General features: G+C 40.2%; 1 protein-coding gene and 1 long non-coding RNA gene across 26 annotated transcripts in view; one reads left to right on the top strand and one right to left on the bottom strand.

The window, feature by feature from the left end:
- The window catches only part of LOC133486280 (neurexin-1a-like), a 254,088-nt gene that overhangs the window by 34,784 nt on the left and 195,463 nt on the right, over nucleotides 1-23,841 (top strand). The gene's annotated exons all lie outside the window — the stretch shown is intronic.
- LOC133486282 (uncharacterized) overlaps nucleotides 1,332-23,841 on the bottom strand; it is a 29,888-nt gene continuing 7,378 nt past the window's right edge. The window contains exons 2-5 of the long non-coding RNA XR_009790982.1: nucleotides 20,799-21,000; nucleotides 12,202-12,726; nucleotides 1,555-1,666; nucleotides 1,332-1,472 (exon numbers count right to left, since the gene is read on the bottom strand). This is a non-coding gene — a long non-coding RNA (uncharacterized LOC133486282). The remainder of the gene's footprint in view (nucleotides 1,473-1,554; nucleotides 1,667-12,201; nucleotides 12,727-20,798; nucleotides 21,001-23,841) is intronic.

The raw sequence follows: 23,841 nt of genomic DNA, 5'->3' as shown, positions 1-23,841 counted from the left end.
CCTCCAGCCAGTGCCTCCACTCTTCCAAGGCCTTTATAATGGCCAGCAGCTCTAGGTTGCCGATGTCGTAGTTCCTCTTGGAAGGGGACAGGCGACGGGAAAAAAATGCGCAGGGGTGAAGTTTCTGGGTCGTGGGTCCCACTGCGAGAGAACGGCCCCTGGTCCTGCATCCGAGGCGTCAAACTCCACCACGAACTGGAGGGATGGCGAAGAATAGGAGCACAGGTAAACAGGGTCTTGAGTTGACTGAATGCTTGGGATGCTGCTAGGGTCCACTGAAAGGGGGAGCTGGTGGATGTAAGGCTGGTGAGGGGAATAGCGACCTTGCTGTAATTACAGATGAATCAATGGTAGAAGTTGGTGAATCCAAGGAAACGTTGTAGTTCTTTACGGTTGGTGGGAGTGGGCCAGTTAACGACTGCTTGGATCTTGCCAGGGAGGGGTTGTAGTTGTCCTTTGGAGACAGCCTAGGAAGTGTATGGAGGAGAGGTGGAATTCACACTTTTCGAGTTTGACATACAGGCGGTTTTCAAGGAGGTGCTGGAGGACTTGGCGTACATGACTGCGATGTTCTTCAGGGGAGCGGGAGAACATGAGAATGCCATCCAAATTAACAAAAACAAACCGGTTCAACATATCACAGAGAGCGTCATTAAGGAAGGTTTGGAAGACAGCGGGGGTGTTGGTTAATCCAAATGGCATGACTTGGTATTCAAAGTGTCCGAGAGGGGTATTGAAAGCAGTTTTCCATTCATCCCCCTCTTGGATACAGATGAGGTGGTAGGCGTTTCGTAGGTCCAATTTGGTGAATAGGTGGGCATCACAGACGGGTTGAAACAAGGGGTCGATAAGGGGAAGCAGAGATTTATTTCCATTTGGCTGCTTGGCTGCGGAGAAGGTTAGTGACGAATGCAACCTTGGCTTGTTCGGTGGGATAACTGTATGGTTGAAGATTGAAAACGAGTGAGTAATTAATTAGAAACTGGCTACATGCACCTAGGTCCCCAGAGTAGGGCTCGGGCGGAGGGACATGAGGTTCTTTGTACGGGAAGCGGGGTGGCTCGGAGGCTGCGGGCTCGGAAGGAATACTTACAAGAGGATGTTTGGATTGCATCTTCGAGGAAAGGAGGGATACTTGTTGCGTGAGGCAGTGTAGGGATTCCATGATTTCTTGGAGAGTCTTTTTTTGGCTTGTCTATGTGGGCGCCTTGGTGGGTGAGTGCATGTTTTAGCGCCTCCGGGATTGCTGGGTCCATTCTAGCCGCAGTATTCTGTCAGGAGTTGATCCAGACAGGACCCAAGAGCAGGGGGAGGCTGAGAGGTTGTGATGAAACGTTTTTATTGAACAAAGGGGAATGGAGATGGTCCTTGAGATATGCTGGCGGTTTGTTGAGGCATGGAACATGTGGCAGGGGGTGGCGAGGACATGCGGCTGGCTTGACGTCGTGGATGTGAGGAACACAGAGGGAACACTGAGGACAAGGAGAGACACAGAGGTCAGAGAGGACACAAGGGATTGAGTAAGTTTTCGTGGAGACTGAGGAGCCGTGGTACCGCAAGAGAGCGTTAATACTCCGGCGAGAGTTTCCGGGTTCTGGCAGGCTTTTATGCAGGTGATGATGAGGGCTGCTTGATGACGTGTGCGCAGCCGAGATGGTGCTGATTACTGTGAGGAGAGAGAGGGAGGGAGAAAGAGAGGGTGAGAGGGGCACAAAGCGCCACCAGGCTCCAACAAAAAGGACTGCAGGGCACCGCTCATGACAATGTACAATTATAAGAAAACTATTACAGGCACTAGCTAGTCTTTTTTAATAGCAGTAGGGCGACAAGACAATTCAATGTCTTATTAAAACAATCTAAATACGAGATGAAAGAAAACATCCATCCATCCATTTACTGTACCGCTTTATCCTCACAAGGGTCGCGGGCGTGTCGGAGCCTATCTCAGCTATCTTCGGGTGAGAGGCAGCGTACACCCTGAACTGGTCGCCAGCCAATCGCAGGGCACATATAAAAAAACAACCCTTCGCGCACACATACACACCTAAGTGCAATTTAGAGTCTTCAATCAACCTACCATGCATGTCTTTGGGATGTGGGAGGAAACCGGAGTACCAGGAGAAAACCCACACAGGCACGGGGAGAACATGCGAACTACACACAGGCAGGGCCGGGATTTGATCCCCGGTCCTCAGAACTGTGTGGCAGATGTGCTAACCAGTTTTTTCACTGTGCCGCTTGAAAAATAAGAATATTAGGAAACAATTTTTCATTCATTCATCTTCCGTTCCGCTTATCCTCACTAGGGTCACGGGCGTGCTGGAGCCTATCCCAGCTATCTGGTTGCCAGCCAATCACAGGGCACATTGAAACAAACAACCATTCGCACTCACATTCACACCTACGGGTAATGTAGAGTCTTCAATTCATGCAAGCCACCGTGCCGCTTGAAAGAAAACAATATTGGGAAAAAAATCCATCCATCCATTTTCTGAGCCGCTTCTCCGCACTAGGGTCGCGGGGGTGCTGGAGTCTATCCCAGCTGTCATCGGGCAGGAGGCGGGGTACACCCTGAACTGGTTGCCAGCCAATCGCAGGGCACATACATACAAACAACCATCCGCACTCACATTCACACAGGCAATTTAGAGTCTCCAATTAATGCATGTTTTTGGGATGTGGGAGGAAACCGGAGTGCCCGGAGAAAACCCACGCAGGCACGGGGTGAACATGCAAACTCCACACAGGCGGAGCCGGGGATTGAACCCGGGACCTTAGAACTGTGAGGCTGACGCTCTAACCAGTCGTCCACCGTGCCGCCTTAGGAAAAACAATGAATACGTAATTAAGTTGAGTGAAAAACAAAAGACATGATCACACCTATGGTTCAATAAAAATAAGAATCAATCATACAGTAAGCACGTGAAAAGAAAACATATTTACATTTGGGCATTTCCAAGATCTATTGGCAGTCTTTGTAACATAAATACCGTTTCAACATGGTAAATTTGTCATTAGCACTAAGAACCCTACTGGGTTCATAATTTTTAACATACTGTGGCACAGTTGCCATTCAGTGATACAGATAAAGATTACCCCACAGGCATCTACTGAAAGTGTGAATTAAACTACAACTATCTTCACATGATGCTTTACTTATGATTGTTTAAGAATGTTATTCAGACTGGGTATACTGTATGCATACTTGCTTCTGTGGTTTAATCTTGCATGAGCCAGCATGAGGCGTGTCGCTCCTGGGAGCATCATAGGGGGCATCAAAATATATATATTTTAACCTGACAAGCTAACTTTAGATATATTGAAAGCAAATGTATCAAATTTTAGTGAGTACAGTAAGACAGGATACAGCATAAAACTTGACAGAATAGGCTCAGGAAAAACTTTATTAACAGGAGGTGATATTAAAATAAATGACATTTGATGTCGAGGCTTAATACAAAAAGCACTTTGCACTATGAGCAATGAATTATGGTATGAGATGCAATGTGATAGAGTATATTAAAACCATAATCCTGCTTAGAATGAGTTTAGTTGTTAAAGTAATAATTTAAAAATATATATATATATTTTTAGTTATTTATTTTCGTGTATTTTTTTATGTTAAATGAAGTTAGAAGTAGCCCACAATTTAAAGGTGAATGTGAGACAATATGGGTTGAATAGGCAGGCACCAGTCATTTTGAGTGAATGAGAAAACAAAAGCTACATGTGAACTTCTCAAAGAAATTAGAACTTCTCTTTACAACAAAATCAGAGATTAAACTTTCAACTTTAGGTTGTTTATACCCTTCGGTTTTATAAAGATCCTTATTGTGCATCATAGGGTTTAGTCATTATTTGTCAGTGCGAAGATAAGACTTCCTGAGGACTTACTTTTGATTACTGTTTGACATTGCAAATTCTATCCAGAGGTTTTAATCAAATCATACTTTAGATGTGTGAGAATGTAAGCCTATGTGGAAAGCTGTTCATCTAATGAAAATAGAAGCTCCATTCTTTTCCAGTGCTTGATAAGACTGCTACCTCCTGTGGGGGACTAACATTGTGAACTGTAAATATATTTCTTTCAAATGACAGTGCTGAGGCCATAACTCGCTGTTCCCTGCGCTTTGACGAAGGTCACCAGGGAGCTGTCAAAACATTCATGTTACTGTCAACATGCAAGCACAGTGAAGCTTCCAAGAATTTAAGTAGTTCAGTGAACCAAAACAGTTTCTATTTTATTATTATTATTATTATTTTGGAGCATCACATGAAGCCTTTATTACCAAAATGGATTAACTCTAATTTCACTGTCATTAAGCCAAGAGTAACTACTCAAATGTCAATACTTCCTAAGTTTAATCATAACAGGCTGTTTTTTTTATGTGAGGTTTGCATCATTAGATGTGAGTGCAGTGTTTCGTTTTAGCATTGTGTATTTTTCCTGCAAATTTATGTGAAATCCAGAACCAACTGCTTTAATTTAGATATTCTAGCAATCCTTAGAAATGCACTTGGAAAATTTAAATTCAAGGCATGTCCCCCCCCCCCCCCCACTGAAATAGATCTCATCAGACAATATCACAAAGTGTGCATGGGATTGTTCTCCTAGACAAAGGCATAGGGATCTTTCATTTATTTCCACCCACTTAAATAAGATATTAGTGTTGCCACCAAACCCAAATAATTATTATTATGACTAAAATGTATAGTAAAATTTAATGAATGCAAAAAAACAAAACAAACAAAAAAACTATAAATATGGGGATTACCTAAGGAAACATTACATGAGGCATTCACTCATGCAGGATCTTCAATTTTGCTGTTAAAATGTAATTTATAGTGTGTCAGCGACTAAAATAGTGGCGCAGATAAGAGGCAAGGATGCCTTGCACATCATTAAGTGTGAAATATAACAACACGCCCCTGAGCTGCCTGCTGTTCCCCTGGAGAGACAACAGCCAGACAAGACTCTGCACAATTATGGCGAAGAGAGCCTCACACCAACCGAGCTTCCATTGCGTCATTTCAGTTACAATAAATCTGTTGTACAAAAGTGCAGTATAACACACATGAAGCACGTAATAAAAATGCATTGAATCATCAGAATGCTCTTGGTTTTCACATCCAAGCAATAAGTTTGTTTCTAAAACTCAACCTTTATATGTCTGAGCATAAAATACAGTACTATTTAGGGTAGATATTTCCCAACATGAATACTACTTTACTAAAACACACTGTATATGCATAAATGTTATTTAAGCACTCAAATGTAAAGTATGTAATACAAAATTGGATGCCTATCAATCCATCCATTTTCTATATTTAAAATAGTAATAAGTAATTAAAGCCATGTGTGGTCGTTTTGGTGAACGTTAGTTTGTAATACAAATGTTACAGCACTATTGTGTAACAACCATAAAAAAAATATATATATATTTATTCGTCCAGGAGAAGCAAAATGGTAAAGCAAACATTAAAAATGTCTCGGTTCCAATAATCAGTAGATACTACGCAAGAACCACGGACGTAGCTTTTATTCAGACTCAACATTATGTGTTGTCAGTTCATATTATGGTAAATGGACTGCACTTAAACACTCACCAGCAGTTTTATTAAATAATATCACAGTCTGCATATACTAAGATAATAAAGCACATTTATATTATTTCTTGATTTAAACATTTTCATATATGGCTGTAGTTTGCATTGGTGTAGAGTGGCATTTCATCATACATACATCATGTAATCGTTCTAATATTCTGATGGACTATCACTTGCAAAGCTTTAAATCTGATTCCTATAATCTCATGATCAGTACTTCTCACAGACTGTGTAGGGGAATACATGAATGCTCTTTGTTGATTGCTGTCTTAATCAGGGTATAATGGTCCATTTTTATTTTTGTAAGCATTTCAGCTCAGCATTAGAATCTCCAAGCATTCATGAACAACCTCTGGTTAGAAATTAACTAACCATCCTTTTCCTTCACTTGGGATTGAGCTACCGAGCTTCCGATTGCTAGTCAGCTGCTTGACCACCTGAGATATGTCACTCCCTTTGGGTAAATCCACCGACGCTGATCCTGCGACGACAACTCAAAATGTCTGGCGTGTAAAAAGCCTGTGATCTCAACAGATCGAATCAAACACTACGTTCAATTTATTATACATCCTTCCTTCACACATTATACTGTATGTAATTCCTATGGGCTACTGCATGTGGCTTCACAATGAATAGGCAATGAATAATAAATATACCTTGCAGCGAGGGGAAAAAATAGAACGCAATGTCGACAGGTATTTTCCAATCTGTACAATATCTCTCCCAATTCAGATTCTTGGGGATACAGGGGATGAGTGCACAAAGTCTCCTCACGTTGTGTTTTTTAGACTGCTGACAAGCTGTTCTCTGGCTATTAAATCCATTTCTCACTGTCAGTGGAGGTGGAGCTGCGTCAATTTGAATGAGGAGATACTGTACTGGTGCTCCTGCCGCAATGGGACCTACATAAATACTGTGTGAACAGTTAAGGCTGTAGAGTCCATCGTGTTCATTGACTCCCAAGTTATATATTGCAAAATTGTGAAGCGAATCATACACTTTTCATTGCTTGAGAGTAAATATGCTTGATAGATTATAAATTATGGAGGCCCAAGTATCATTCCAGAGAAGAGCATACATTACAATCAAAGTTCAAATTTTGAACACAATCAGTTTAGTGATGCACATCCAATTTGCTTGTCTAGGGTCAAACTGTGGCCATCAAGAAACCATTAACTGTATAGACTATATTCTGAGTCACATTTTAACGTTTTTAACTTCCATGCAAGTGTAAAAAAAAATTTAAAACAATAATAAAAACACATGAAGCACTTTTTTAACTTGAACTAAACTGAGGGCTCACAAGATTTGATGACTTAAGCAGTTCCAATGTGTTGTAATTATGTTAGACTGTGTTATAACTTCCCATTGAAAGTTTTGTAACAAACATACATGGAGAAACCCTGTGAGACAAAAATGGGAGAGAACAATGTTTTCCTCTTGATGACAACCATCAAGCAGAAATAGCCATGCCTTACTTTCACTGACTTTGCGCCACTCGCGACCCTCGTTCCTCTGCCTCCCCTGTGAGCAGATTGGACTAGCCGAGGCTAACGATCCACGGCTAACTGCTATGTTAATCTGCAATTTGTGTGTCAGGGCCAGCACATTTTTGGTACTTTCAGACCCGGGCTGATGTACACGGACTGTGTCGCCTTGTTGGCCGGACACTTTGCTGCTCCATAGATACGTGTAATTAGTGTAAAGTGAAAGTGAAAGTAAACCGCCCTGACAGATTACTTTCAGCCAGCGACGGCAACTCGTGCAAACCGGAAACCGGAAAATGTACTCCCATGACAAACAGTTGGAGTCATTCTAGGTTCACGTTTTATTAAAATCATTCATTTCCTGTACCGCTTATCCTCGCTAGGGTCGCGGGCGTGGTGGAGCCTATCCCAGATGACTCCGTCCGAGAGGCGGGGTACACCCTGAACTGGTCGCCAGCCAATCGCAGGGCACATAGAAACAAACAACCATTCACGCTCATATTCACCAATTCAATTAACCTACCATGCATATTTTTGGGATGTGGGAGGAAACCCACGCAGGCACCGGGAGAACATGCAAACTCCATACAAGCGGGGCCGGGATTTGAACCCCGGTCCTCAGAACTGTGAGGCAGATGTGCTAGCCAGTCGTCCATCGTGCCCAAGCAATAATAGATTCATTAAAATAAAAGTAGCAAGTGGAATGTAGCTCAGCGTAACGTAGTAAAAGTACTGTTGCTTCTTAACAGAAATAATCAAATAAAAGGTATGTTGCATTAAAACTATTCTGACAAGTACAATTTATCCCCAAAATTACTGTACTTAAGAAAATATAACAGAGTTAATGAAACCCATTACTACCCACCTTTGCTTGTAACCACAGTACAAACTCCTTGGTTATATTGAGTCCTTTCCATACTTTAAATTAAAAAAAAAACAGTCAGTGTTGTGTACTGCATTTATACATGCTGTCCAGTTCTGATAAAACTGGCTCTGTCAGCATTCACTTGTATGTCTTCATGTACCCCTGTTGTTTTCAAACTTGCCCTTTTGATAACACACTTTTAACTTTTTCCTCACATGGTGCGGATTGGTCTGACAATCATATTAGCACCAAAAAATGAAATATGAAATTAGGGTCTTATTCTCTTGAATTTAGCATCTTCACAATGTTAAAATTATCCCAAACACAAATGTATTTAATGCCTAGGTTCCAGTACTTTATACTGCCCACTCAAATCCCTGAAATCTGGGATGGATATATTTGCTGATCGTGAGGGTCATAAAATATTTGTCGATACCCCTTGAGGGCCAGACACTGAACATGCGTGGGAAGGTTTTTTAGTGAAAAGCAAAAATATGAATGAGAAATTATTACATTCATCCAAAGCAGCCACCGCGGCACGTTGCCCTGTCCGAACAACCAACAGCGCAGCTGTCGTGCACCCGACTGACACATGCAAGCTTGAAACATTATTCTTGCACAGCCCCCATGGGTGACAGCAGTTAAGATTGTCCAATTTCTCCCAGTTTTAGTGATTTTAATCCTTACGAGTTGGACCTGATTCATACCAGTGCGGGCCGCACTCATTGAGAGTACCCAAATTATCCATTCTTGCCTTAGACCGAAGTTTGAGGACAAAAGAGTCAGCATAAGAGTTTGTGTATAAAAGTGATGATGAACTTTGTCTTGATTCTTATTTGAGAAACAAATGGCCCTGTCATCAAGAACACACCATCTATAATTCTTTGTCGTTTTTTCTCCAAAACAGTTATTCTGCCTATGTCCGCCTTGGTGCCTGAAGATAAATAAGGGGAATTAAGTTGTGTCAGGATGACAGGAACGCACTGCTCTGTTTGGCAAGGAAAACTGAGAAAGCAGGTGTTATTAATGACCGGACGTGTAGACCGCAAGGACCACAGTCGTTCTGAAGGGGGTCACGACACAGGGAAGTGAGACTTTGTGAAAGAGATCATGAAACCACTGTGCTATAATATGAATAAAGGAATAATGTGGCAGATCAACAAAAGAGATAGCCTACCATCCATTCCTCAGCCGTGCTAGTTTCTAATGTCACTATAGCTTTGCCAGTTACTTGCTGGAAAGATTTAGGAAGGGATTTCAGATTTGCATGGATGTGAACTTTAATGTCTGGTTTGCTATGTGGTTTAAAACATTCATGTTATTGACATTGAATGACTCATTAACGATGGTAGTTAATGAGTTAAGATGTTGGCTGTCAAATTGTTATTAGAAATGGAAATACTTGTCCATTCCATTTGAGTCCACATGATTCATAGGTTTAATTAGTCTTGGCTCATTTGCAAATCTAGGTACTGCTCACATCCAAATGGACAAATCAGATGTGAATTTGATTTCATTCATTCCATCCATTCAACTAGTCCCACCCAAAGTTGCTAATAACCCAACTTTTGACACAATTTATAATCAAACTTTGAGGAGTAGTACCCTCAGCCTATATTTGAATCTGAGTAATTTTGAAAAACCTTTACAATATCCGCAAAGAAACGGAGAGACAACAGATGGTCTTCCAGCTGGCCAACCCACATATGACACATTTTAAAAAACCTTTGCATTGTTCACAATACCGTGGTAGGCATGGTAGCCAGATTATAAACACTGTAATGACAATGCACAGCCGCAGGCTGTGTCGCACACAGATGCCCCATACCTGGCATTCTAGTGGATCAACGAGTTCAGAATCTAATGCCCTGGGGTGACCAGTCATAAGAGTCCCAGTATCACAAACACTTCACTGCAATTCAACGAGTCCCTGCACAGATTGCTGCATGCGCAATCACAAATGTTAAATAAATAAACTTTAAAATGTTGAATGATAGTGGCACGGTGGAAGACTGGTTAGCACATCTGCCTCACAGTTCTGAAGACCCGGGTTCAAATCTGGCCTTGCCTGTCTGGAGTTTGCATGATCTCCCTGTGCCTGCTTGGGTTTTCTCCGGGTGCTGCAGTTTCCTCCCACATCCCAAAAACATGCATGGTCGGTTAAATAAAGACTCTAAATTGCCCGTAGGTGTGAATGTGAGTGTGAATGGTTGTTTGTTTATATGTACCCTGCGATTGGCTGGCGACCAGTTCAGGGTGTACCTCGTCTCTCGCCCAAAGATAGCTGCGATAGGCTCCAGTACGCCCGCGACCCTAGTGGGGATAAGCGGTACAGATAATGAATGGATGGATGGATGTTGAATAATGTGATTATTACAGTATTGTACATACACTTTGGCCGTGGGAATGTTCATACTCACTCATTAAGTACACTTCTGAGCATAAGCATTGATAAATAAGGCCCTAGGTTCTTTGTCAATGTATCACGATCGCATACCCTAGGAACTGAGGGCTCCAGCTCAGGAAAATGCATTCAATTATGATTTCTTTAATTTGAAAAGTCTGCTTTTCCGAAAGATTGCTACTTTGTGATGCAATTTGCGTGAAAAACAACAACAACAAAAATGCCCAATTTCGTTTTGTTCAGGCCAGAATCAATGTATGACTTAGTTTTGTTTATTTATTGATAATGTTTAATATTTTTTTTTAAATCATAGTTAATTGTGCCTTTTCAGCACCTTGGTATGTAAAGAGAAATTACCATAATAGCTAAGAAGCGTACTGTGTTTAAAAGCTAAATGCAAATTTAACATGATGCACAGTTTGAACCTTTAATTCAGTGATTCTTGCATGCCACAAGAGTGAGCAAACATATGTACTTGTACTTGTACCACACTGCTGTAAGAGTGTTTCACTTATGATAGATGGTGACTTGGACATCACGAGCTTCTCAGAGCTACGTAACCACTATGTCACACAGTGTGACTAGTGAGTGTTTAGTAAGAAATATCCATCCATCCATCCATTTTCTGAGCCGCTTCTCCTCACTAGGGTCGCTGGCGTGCTGGAGCCTATCCCAGCTATCATCGGGCAGGAGGCGGGGTACAAAAAAAATTTTTGCCCAAAAGGTTACTGAATCAATTTCTAAACACTGAGCACATCTTTTCAGATCGTAATTGTTCGAGATAAACCAAAATCGTCCTTGAATCAACTTGTGCTACGAATTGAATCACTGCCAAAATGAATAGTTACACCCATGAAAAAATTGTAAAAAAAAAATATATACTGTATATATATAAAAAGTAACAAATATCGCCGATTCCAAAAAGACAGAACTCTAAATCCTCCTTCAAAGAACAATCATCTCATCTTCCCATCTCAAGACAAAGCCACACAGCCGCACCACCGACCACCATCACACGTCTGACTCACCCTCCTGCGTTGACCATCCACAAACAGGACGTGAGACGTACCGTCAAACAACAAAAGTTCAACAAAGCGACAGGCCCAGACCTTGTGTCCCTATCCTGCCTCAAAGTCTGTGCGTGTCATGAACGGAACAGAGGATAGGACCCAAAAATGCATGACTCCAAAACAAATGGACAGTTTAAAAAAAGAGAGGTTTAATATACGAACAGAGGTCGGTACACAGGCAGGCAATCCAGAAAAGGCAACAGTATCCAAAAACATGAGACAAAAAGGCAAGGTCGATAATCGGAATAGGATCTAGTCTTACTGTGAGTCTGTGACGTGGAAACAAGGAATGCTGGAACGCGACGACAAGGTACAACGAACTGGCGATGAGAAAGAATGAGACATGAGGTTAAATGCAAGGGGTAATTAGGGGGACAGGTGGTGAAGATACTCTCAGGAGTACGAGACAGGGGGAAAACAACAACCGGAACACACACCCATGACAGTGCGGACCAGCTCGCTACAGTCTTCACACAGATCTTCAATAGATCTCTGGAACTGTGCGAGGTACCATCCTGTCTCAAACGCTCCACCATCATCCCAGTCCCCAAGAAACCTGTAATCTTGGGTCTGAATGACTAGAGGCCCCTCGCCCTGACATCTGTGGTCATAAAGACCTTTGAACGCCTGCTGGACCATCTCAAGAGCATCACAGCTCTGCTGCTGGACCCTAAGCAGTTTGCCTTCCAAGCAAACAGGTCTGTGGATGACGCAGTAAACATGGCACTGCACTACATAGTAGAACACCTCGACGGCGCGAGGACCTACGCGAGGATCCTGTTTGTGGACTTCAGCTCTGCGTTCAACACCATCATCCCCAAACTCCTCTCCTCCAAGCTTCTCCAGCTCAGCGTCTCGCCTGCCATCTGCCGGTGGATTTACAGCTTCCTGACGGGCAGGACACAGCAGGTGAGGCTGGGCGACACCACCTCATCCACATGCACCATCAGCACCGGGGCGCACTAAGGATGTGTCCTCTCGCCGCTGCTCTTCTCTCTCTACACGAATGACTGCACCTCAACGGACCTGGCTTCCAAACTACTGAAGTTTGCAGACGACACCACAATCATCAGTCTCATCAAAGACTGTGATGAGTCTGCATATCAACAGGAAGTGTAGCGGCTGCAGCTGTGGTGTGGCCGATACAACCTGGAGCTGAACACGCTCAAGACTGTAGAGATGATCATGGACTTCAGAAGGCATCCTTCGCCGCAGCTGCCCCTCACGTTGTCCAACTCCCTTGTGTCAACCGTTGAGACCTTCAAGTTCCTGGGAATTACAGTGTCTCAGGACCTGAAGTGAGAGACCAACATCAACACCATCCTCAAAAAGGCCCAGCAGAGGATATACTTCCTGCGGATTCTGAGGAAGCACAGCAAGGCACAGTGTAACAAAATAATCTAAAACTGTCATTTTGTGTTGCAAGTTGAGTTCATGCTCCCAGTGTTGAGTCAAACATGGTGCATGGATACTTTAGGGATCACTGGGGTCACATAAAGACCCATCAAATACTTGAATAGTGCTGCTCGCCCCCTCCCCTCGACCCACAAGGTACCAATTGCTGCAGTTGCTTGGCAACTTGTTTTTCTGTAATTACTCCTGCGATGTAACGCCTTGAGTCTTGAGATGACCAGTCTTCTGCGGCGGGTCAGACTGCACTAGGAACAGAACCACACCCACACAAGATGGGTCTACTCAAGTGAATTGACATTACAGCACAAAGCACTTTGTCAGCAAGTGAGCACAGGAAGCAACGTCCCCTAATGGCTATAAAGCTAATTTCCTTGGACTGACTAAAAGGGGGAAAATTCTGCTACTTAAATTTACTTTACAGAATTGAGACAACAGATTAGAGGTCATTGCATTATGTATACAAAGAATCCACCCATAATAGCGTATACACATAAGCACTGCAAATAATGTAATTGGTTTTAATTTGACAATGTTGCAGAAACAAATATATTTCATTAGCATACTTCTGTGTATGGTGCAACTACTGTACATCTGCTGATGTGAGAAAACTACAACTCTAATTAAGTCATTGGGAGGCATTAGTATTAAAACATACATATTTTACTACACAAAATCTTGCTTAATGTGTCAAACATGACAAATGTGCTAGCAAGGAAGCTAAAGGATACTTTTGGCAGACTAAGGGAGAACGACCCACACTGTAGTGACTTGAGAAAGCAAATGGGGACCTAAATAAAGACGAATTGCCATGGCCATATTGTGGTGAGATTGCATTCTCTGATGGAGGAAAAGAATAACGGCTCTTTCTCTTGGGAGAACATGTTTAAATAAATCATTCCTATGGCGCGTGAGTGTGACTAAGAGAGAAGTTTTGTTGTAAGGTGTGCAGATGTGTTTGCAAAGGTTCAATTTGGGATAAATAACATAAATGAAGCGATGAAAAGATTAGTGAGTAAATTACTCTTCTTACATGTATACCACATGAGATTGCAGGGCTGATGTTACCAAAACCTTTTAGCTGATTGTCTTTTCTAAAAATGTTTCATATGTATCTTATGAAAGGTTAGTTATAATCAATGCTGATTATTTTTGAATAGCAAACATAACATACTAAACATGTTTTAAATGCTATGGGTTACCCATTTAGAACCTGACTGTTATTTGGATAGGTACTGTATATCTACTACTTGTAAAACTTTGCACATTTAATATTAGTACAAATTCTGTAGACACAGTTTATAGCAAGATAGATATTGTAGATAGATAGAGATCCACATCATTATGCAAGCTTACAGAAAATGAGTGAGGCGTTTTTTTTGTTTTTTTTTTAACTCTGCTACGTGGGCTTGTTTGGTTGTGATTCATACCAAGTAATCAATATCAGTGACTAATAAAACATTGACATGGTACAAGGAGGTCAAGCATGCTTCAATAAATTACAGGACAGACCTCCACCATCCTGAGATAAAGCTATCATTAAAACACCCACAGCCCATGTGTCATTTTAAGATAACCTCAAAAATGGTACAATTTGGAGTCCAACCATGATTATCTTAGAAAATTTGCCACAAAAGTCAAACAAAACTTAAACCAATATGTATGACATCACGCTTCATGACTGTCAGTCAGGTGTTTTCTGTGTACAGTGGCCAAATTTAAGTCAGGGTGGCCTGGCCACCACGTAGCCCCGCCCCTTATTTGAAGGTAAATCCCTTCCGTGATCTAATGCTAATTTCAGACAGCTCGTCAAAAGGATTTTCTATTGAGTGTTAGCATTAAGCTGGTAATCTTTCAAAATCAAAGTGTGTCTTGTGTTATAATATACAATGTGTGAAATTCTTTTTTTGTTGTGCGTTTTCGTTTACAGTAAACTCCAACAGAAGTGTCATTAAAAAGCTTAATGCACGCTCAGGGAGTGCGTTCAACTATAATGGTTATATGATCGTGAGAAGCCAAATTCGATATTACGAGTACATTTTCATTAATTTCCCAGCTCTCGTGAGTAGTTTTAATTTTTACACTACATATATTTTCAAACTGTAAGTCAACCTTGTCACAGAACATGTGCGCAATTTAATAAAATATTAATTAGATTAGAGACTTTGTCAGTCTTTACGAACTAAACTGCTGTATGTTGAGCACTACAATGTCTCCCCCTGCACAATAAGCCATCTGGTGACCTCGGGCTACATGGCATTGGCAGATTTACAGGATATCTTTACATTGTTTACAGTGCTGATTTACGACAATGTCCGTGAGACTGCAACACAGACTGTGACCCACATCACTCATGAAGTGTTGCTGGCTCCCACTGGGGAATTGTGACATTTCCCGATGCTTTTGGAACGCGCTCTTTTCGCCACGCCTGTAATTTTAGTACTTTTAACCAAACTCTCCTTGTGTCCATCACTCTAGTTTCTCTTTCTAAAAGCCTGACAGCATTCACTATCTTGTTCTGACATCCTCCTCTATTGGCAGTCCACTGGTGAGCAATGACAAGGGGCTCTCAATATAGAATAGATTCATGAAAGCTTAATAAAGAGTGACCCTGCGAGCCATATTTACAGTATCTCGTGTCATTTATGTCTGAGTATGTGACAATGCTCTGAAAACTCTAATTGAAGTGCTTTGCATTTTTAGTTCTTATTCACTGCATGGATGGTTTCATAGATTACCAAAGTCTGTAATGGTCAAAATAGTTTTGATTGATCATTGTGAGAAACATGTATTATTGATTGATGTGTGGTTGTTCATTTGAGATGCTGATGATGGCAATTATAAATATGTAGCAAAAGCCTTACAATTATTGTAATAAAGCTATAGTTTTCTTTTTTATTTGCTCGGGACTTCTTAGTCTCTTTGATTTTCCCTCTAATGACTTACTCTGGGACACTGAGGAAAAACAACGTTCCAGCTTTGTAAGCTAAATAGGAGAAGAAATATTCTGCTCCAGAGAGCATCCTGATTGGCTGCACTGTTTGTTTCCTGTGATCCCTCTTGTCCCCCCTCATCCTCAAAACACCACCCCTCCCTCCCTAGTGATTTGCCTGGGGTAAGAAAGGCACCAGTGTGGATTTCATCTCAAGTTGATCCTCAGAGGATCCTCATCTAATGAGCAACATAGTGTATCAACTGAGATGTTGGCGCTTATACCTAGAGACTATAGAAATCCTTTCCATGTACACCGTAGGCCACAAGCTATGGTGCATATAGATTCAGTTTTACTGCTACATTATGGCATAATTAAAACTGGTGTAACATTGTCAAGCATCGTCCTGGAAGTAAAGTTATGCAACACAGCCGATATTAACTGGAAGCTTGTCTAAGTATGTTTCTGTGTTAAAGAGTGAATCTACTTAAAAGTGCACAATTCTGCCAATATATCCAGTTTCCAGGCAAAATCACAGTCGATTTCAGGTGTTATTGGACATCTTTTACTGTAAAACAAAAAAGGAGTCTCGATCAAGCCGACGAAGATCAGATGGATTTTTGACGTGTGCCAAATTTGGTTGGCAGACAAAACTGATCTCAAACAGCAAAAGTGAAGTAACGACTTAACCTCCCAAACTCAAGTGTTCAGCACAAGACAAATTTAACGAGGCAAGCTTTGTTTTCAGCATTGTTTGTAATGTTTGAATTCTGAGTTTAAAGACAACTGAAACACTGATTGATGAGTTGGACAAACAGTTTGTCATTCATATATACAGTATACTGTATGCCACCTCTAGGATTTAAGTGGAACAGCATGGGGTGATGCACTTCTCCTTTCTTTCCAGAATGAATTTCATTTTTATTTCAGAGTAGAGATTCAGTTTTGAAGTTTATCTTTGCATAGTGCTTTTGGGGTATTTTGGTAGTTCCTTCCAAGTGGGTGTGACTGACAAATTCCTATTTTTTATTTATTTATTGGACTTAAATTTCATAAATCTGCCAAGCAATAAGTGGCGACGCAACCAATCACATAACCATAGAGAACCTATGCAACTAAGTTGATCTGTTGCTGCACCTGCTTGATTTTAATTAGTTGACAAAACAATTAAATACACATGATTCTGTTGTCTAGTAGATTATCCTTGGTAGAGAGATGGGAGGAAATGAAACAAACATCAGATAGTTAGCTCAAGTACTGTAATTTACCTAGTATGCGGTCTCCCACCATGTGATTGCAAAGAGTGTAAACCTATCAACAGATAAGAAAGCCACCCATTGTTTTTCTTTTTTAAATTGGAAATCTTTCTGTATTTCTTTTTTGCTCGGACAATGTTCACAGAATACCGATATCTATGCTATGGTTGTGATTTATTTATTTAAAAAAAAAAAAACACACTGACTCCACATCAGTGAATATTGTGACACATGTCATGTTTGATCTCTATTTTGGAGTAGTTCTTGAGCCTTTGTGGGGGGGGGGCCTTCCCCAGAGTGGTTGCTCGATAATATCCTGGTATTGTTAGAGGCCAAGATAAATGCCTGTGCACTCTGACTCTCCTGGCGACCACAGGTACACAAAAAAACAGAGCGCTATCTCTGTGCCAACTCGAGCAATAAATGGAAAAGAACTGTAGTGAAGCTTTTAGCCTGCATTGTGGGGAGTCCCACAGCTGGTGACATTTCTAAATGGACAAACAGGGCAGTCAGAGAAAGCAAAGATATTTGTCCGACAGAGACACTTCAATACCATGTTATCATCTTTTGTTTACTTAAATGTTTCTCTGTGCAAAAAAACCACGTCCATTGTGTTTTTGTATTACAGAACATCTTATCTTTTAGACAAGGGTTTCCTTAACATAGGGGCGGAGCCCAAAATGGGTAGCAGGTACTTATAGGGTCACAAATTGACAGTGTCAATTGCTGTCATATATTTTATTGATCATCAGGCATTCACACATTGTCTTGGCTTTTCATTCATTTTTGCTGTAGTCAATTCTTAGTCTTTGTGTTCTCATCATTTTATGTATGTTATACTGTAAGTCAATGTATTGTTAATACATGATGTACTGTATCTTCGTATAGGTTTGGGATGTTATTCTAGTGATCCATATTAAATTAAGACAAAAATATTGTTTGCAATGGTCAAAAGCTTAAAAAAGTATCTATTCTGCATCAACTCATACATACATACTATCCAATTATAATTCTATTCAGAACAAATAGTAACATCTTTATACTGTTTATAATGTTGCCAGACTAGTGCAAATCCTACTTAAAAGACGACTCACAGCAGTTATAAGCGTATGTCATCAAATCGTCAGGTTCAAGAGCTACATGTGAATGGGCTTAGACTATTGTGATATAAGTAATTTTACACTTTTTACAGTCTATGAGGAGAATACAAATGTTTTAATCTAAAAGTGTTCAATCAGCTATGAATGAGGTATGTATTTTGTTATTGTACACGCAACAGACGGTTATACTATATGTGATTATTTAATGTTTTTTCTTGTAACAACTGAATGTACAGTTGGGTTTTTAAATATTTACAATGTTCATCCTCTCTTTGGTGCGCTTCCTGTTCCCATGAATTTCAGGGAATAATATCACATCGTGTATGGGAAGTGAACCAGCAAAGTAACAACAAAGTAAATCTCTATGAATAATGAATCTACTTAATGGTCTGATATATTGCCATATGTGCGCTGGATGACTGGAAATACAAAGTAATGGAAACAGACAAGATACAATTGAATTGAAACATTACATTAACAGAAACCAAACTGAGTGCTAATCGGTAAAAACAAGAAAACATTTAGTAACTACATAATATTGATTTACAGGTGTATTACAAACTCATATCAAGTCAAATGTTGAAAGAATAAGATCAAGGATGTACACAAATGTAATTAAATCAACATGAATTTAATAAACTCCAACTTGCCACAACTGGAACATATTAAAATATAAATAAAGAAACAAAGAAAGAAACAACAGTTGAGAAGTTCATTTAAATGACAGTGGAACCTCTCATGCTGAACAAAAATTATTTCAACAACTCTCCGATCAGATTAGATTTATCCATAGGGAAAAAGTGAAATAGAAAAAGGCATGATTGAGGAGTCAAACTGTTTCCATCAACATTTAGTTCAGTATCCTGTTTTTCTGCTAGTTCTTTTGTATTTTTCATTTTTTGTTCAGTTCTTTCTCTTCATAAGCCACAGATGAAGTATTTTAACCCCCTCGTCGCACAGAAAAACTGTTCCATCATAAAATTGGTATATAGATCCATGCAGCTGAACAAAGTAAGATACAAAAATACCAGTCTCTCTCTGTACTGTCTGACTACATGAGCAAACAAATAAAATCTGCATTGATTGATTGACTATTAGGAGCTCAACCAGCATTTTTTTTTGTGGACTCACCAGCACAGAATGCCTTTCTATCTTGGCTTTATGACAGTTGGCCTGTGAAGTAGTATTGCATGCATGGCTGCCCCACAGACTCTTGGCCCCTGATTGATCCGAGATGTTGACAGACAGCAGTGTTTGATTCTGGCCCTGTTATCTGTAATGTAGCTGAAGCTCTCAATGGGCTGACAAGATTAGAATGCATTACTGTCAGAGAGCAGGGTGCCCTGGGGCTCCACTGTGCTTGTTGAGTGTTAATGAATGACTCAGACTCGGCCTCGCCAGTGCGGGCCATGTGCTGACAATCCATCTACAGTTCTCCGCATGCCAATCAGCATGGCCTTTTTCCAAAATGAATGTAATACAATCTGATTTAACTTTGATAAATAGGTTTGCCGTAGCGAGAATATTGCTAATATTACTTGTGTTGTATTTGCAAACTCCCATATGGGACCAGTTGATTGGCTGTGGTCACTGTAACAGTTTATCACTGTCATGCTTTGTATAAAGCAGGATATGGTTTCTTATAATCGCCTCAACATAAATCTATAATAGATGTTTATTGTGTGTGTTTTGTTTCTTGAATTAGTGGCAGGTATGCATTTCCTTGCTGTTCTATTTCATTGAGCTGGAACTCAACTGGGGATTGTGAAATGAGGAATCGGATCATTCACGCCCAGGTCTTTAATAAGCACCCAAGGGAGAATTAATATCCACTTAATGCACTCTACCGGAGGTTGCTAATCTCATAGGTGAAGTTAATGGCGTTGCTCATATGAAGCCAAAAAGTGACTTCCATATTTTTTTGCCATGGTTATTCTCTCAAGTGTATCCTTCTCGTCTTCCCAGTGACTGACAGTTTGTCCGGCCCATTTACAAGCATCCCGTGCAGACTTAAGGAATTTTAAAAGCTCCCTACTGGCAACATGCTGTGTATGGGAAATCCAATATGCTGTACTTTGCTTAGAGGTCTGTATTAACCCCCACTTTATGCACAAAGCATTTTATTCTGGCTTTTGTGCAGTTTAGCTAGACATACAGTATGTGAAGGCCTCCATTATCTCACTCTGACTGAATGTGTTCACTTTCTTGTAAAAAAACAAAGACAATTTCATTACTTTATTTAAAATAAAATGTACGTAAAATGTACACAGTAACAATTAAACTTGCATGGGTAATTCTACTTATGTGTACATTACAATGTAGGGATCACTATTTTTATTGTTTTTATGCATGTAGTTACATAGATGGGCAAATGAAGCTCAGGCATTAGCACACGTCTTCAGTCTTCCATTGAAAGCACAGCTTATAAAGTAGATAACAATTAAATAGATCTGGTCTTAGTTCATCATCTATCCATCCATCCATTTTCTGTACCGCTTATCATCACTTGGGTCGCGGGCGTCCCGGAGCCTATCCCAGCTATCTTCGGGCGAGAGGCAGGGTACACACTGAACTGGTCGCCAGCCAATCGCAAGGCACATAGAAACAAACAACCATTCACACTCACATTCACACCTACGGGCAATTTTGAGTCTTCCATCAACCTACCACGCATGTTTTTGGGATCTGGAGGGAAACTGAAGTACTCGGAGAAAACCCACGCAGGCATGGGGAGAACATGCAAACTCCACACAGGCGAGGCCGGGATTCGAATCCCGGTCCTCAGAACTGTGAGGCAGATGTCCCAAGCAGTCTGGCTCATCATACAGTCTGGATAAACTGGCAATACCTTTGATGAAGAAATGCATACCTGTAAAAAAGAAAAGAGAAGAAAAACATGATATCACCATGGACTTTATTATGAATTTATACATGAATAAAATGTCCTTAATATTTTTTCCCATGACAGAGACTGAGACTAATGCTACAATGGCTTCAATTTGATCAATTATTTCATCTAAATCACCTGAGCTGCCAAGCAGTCTCCTCTGATGCGTTATCCTCCTCTCCATTTCACTCACAAGAGACTAAATAAGCAAAAGCTGAGTGACAAGATTTATTGCATAGCTGAAATTACTGCCAGACAACTGTTTAGTGAGTGAATAAACCTTTCGTTCTTGGCAGGGCCATTACCTTATGAAAAGACTTCATTTATTTTGGCACATCTGTAGCTGAGATCAAAATGTTTGCACTCACTGGTGTCAGAATCTTATTGAAATTGCACTGCTGGGTAGCATTTGTGTAACCTTAATGGTGATATGTAATTGCGGTTAGTCTCTGGGTAATCCGGCTTCACGTCTTTCCTGAACAAGATTAATTCAATCCTTAACCTGACGCAGTGGTTTTACAAGAGTATGTCTCAATTGGGTAATGAGCTGAAAGAAACTGTTTTGAAAATGAGCTGACACATTTAAATGTACTCTGAAGCTTTTGCTTTTTATTAAATGTTTGCTAAAACTGCTGTCATGACAGAATCTACACCTCTTTAGTCAGTGCACTCTCATCGTTTACAAAGTTACAGTTCTACCCTCAAAGGATGTTGACGTATATGCTTTTCATTGGACAGTTAGACTATGCAAGATTACATATTATCAAGCCCGAAATGATTTATACCTCTGCCAAATTTTGAGTTAATGTGAATTTTCATTTAGTGAATGGCTGGAAATGACACAAATAACTGGAAGACATTCTGTTATAGCTTAATCGAAAATAGTTGCCATTATAATTTTGGCGGCAGGGAACATACTGTATAACCAGACAATTTTAAGGAAATTTTTTATTTTTTTTTAAAGATCCTGGTAATTTCTAGCAGAATCTAGAACATTCTAATCCAACGGCTATTAAGAATGGGTATGCATCACTTTTTTAAAAAAAATATAAAATAAAAATAAATATATAATATATTCTTGTGTCATTCCCAAAATAATAAAAACATACTTTTCCACAAAATTAGTCCAGGTTATGAATAATTCTGGGCTTAATTATCATCTCATATTTTTTTCTGATTATTCCCTTTCCCTTGTACCTTGATAATTTGCTTATTTCTATATCCCTTTTTTTAAATATTGTAATTTGTTATTCCAAGAGACCACAGGGGGAAAAAAATTATATATATATATTAAATTGAGTTTTTCTTTAATAGTTATTTTTCCATCTTGGTGAATGACTAAGGTAATGCTAGCAGAAAGAGAAATGTACACAAACGATGTCTGTCAGTGTGAGACTAACAAGTGGTGAAAAGCAAACAAGCATATAAGAGATGAAGGTGACATTAGCCCTGCGGGGTAGAAGCAGGTGTCTCTGAAAAATGAGACAATTTGTTAACCCTTTGGAGATTTGTGAGGTAAAAGTGCTACACATCTCTGCTGTAGCTTTTTTATGTTGCGTGCAAACTGTATGTTCCAGTAATATGTTGCATGTTGCACATTTTATAGGTTAGCATCAGAAATAAACTTTTTCACATGTACATTCCCTATGACGGCATGACAGATAGTGCCAGCTTGCAATGTGATCATTAACTTTTTTACACTGGGGACTGTTTGCTCCGCTCTTGAAGCAGAACATCATACCACACTCTTGTTTAGGCACAGCAGTGTGCAGGTGGCACATCACAACCACAAAAATGACAGAAGTGACTTGCGAGACGGAAAAGCTGAGACGCTGAACAGAATACCAGAGATTAAATAGGCAATTACTCTTCGAGCACAGATCAGTTCAATAGAATTCATTTGAGCCGACCAATAAAAAGGTATTCCTTCTGTTAGTCATATATTTATCAAGAGACTCGACACAGACAAAATTGTATTTCAAGGAAAAGATGACAAATCGGCCTTTATCATGTTACTGTGAATTACATGATTGAATTAAATGAAAATCACAGGGTTATATTGGATTTTTCAGGTACATTTGTCGCCACACAGCAGGTGAGCCCAGATAGCCTATCCCAGAAAGGCGGGGTACACCCTGGACTGGTCACCAGTCAGTCGCAGGGCACATAGACAATAACCATTCACACATGGACATGGAGTCTGCTATTAACCTGACATGCCTCTAAAATCCTCGATAACAAATAAAAGTCACAAAAAACAACAACGATGATCTCTTCTACTGCCCACACTGCTCTTCTCACCAATAATGTTCTATTTGCACAAGTTGAGTTTTTTGGGCAAGTGAAGTCGTTTGAAATGTCACTGTATTTTTGACACTTCGACATCTTGAAATTTCGGCCCATACAAGTGATTTGTGGATATTTTTAACTAATATTTGTCAGTTTATCTGAGAAAGAGTTCCCCAAGTAGCACATGTAATGAACTGGCAAGGAAATATGTTGAGAAAATAATTAAATGTTACTGTTTCAACTCTAATTTGAAGGCGTTTTGTGACCAGACTTTCTACAGGCGATATCACCCAAAAAGGCAATTTTTTCCGACACAAAAAACTCCTTTTCTCCGGAACACATCATCCAGTTTTCACAATTATTGCTGTGTTGTACTTTGGTTGAAGTGGCCCTTCCAACCAGAACTCATATTTTGACAGACTGTTATTTTTGTTAAATCTTGTCACATTGCTGCTACTGTTATTGGAATGTGGGAGGAAACCAATGTACCCCATCCTCTACCGTACTTCCATTAATAAGACATTAAAGTAGTAA

Source organism: Phyllopteryx taeniolatus, chromosome 11 (genome assembly GCF_024500385.1).
Source record: "Phyllopteryx taeniolatus isolate TA_2022b chromosome 11, UOR_Ptae_1.2, whole genome shotgun sequence".
In the NCBI taxonomy this organism is placed as follows: Eukaryota; Metazoa; Chordata; class Actinopteri; order Syngnathiformes; family Syngnathidae; genus Phyllopteryx; species Phyllopteryx taeniolatus.
Note: the sequence above shows the minus strand (reverse complement) of the source record. Positions and strands in the feature narration are given on the sequence as shown.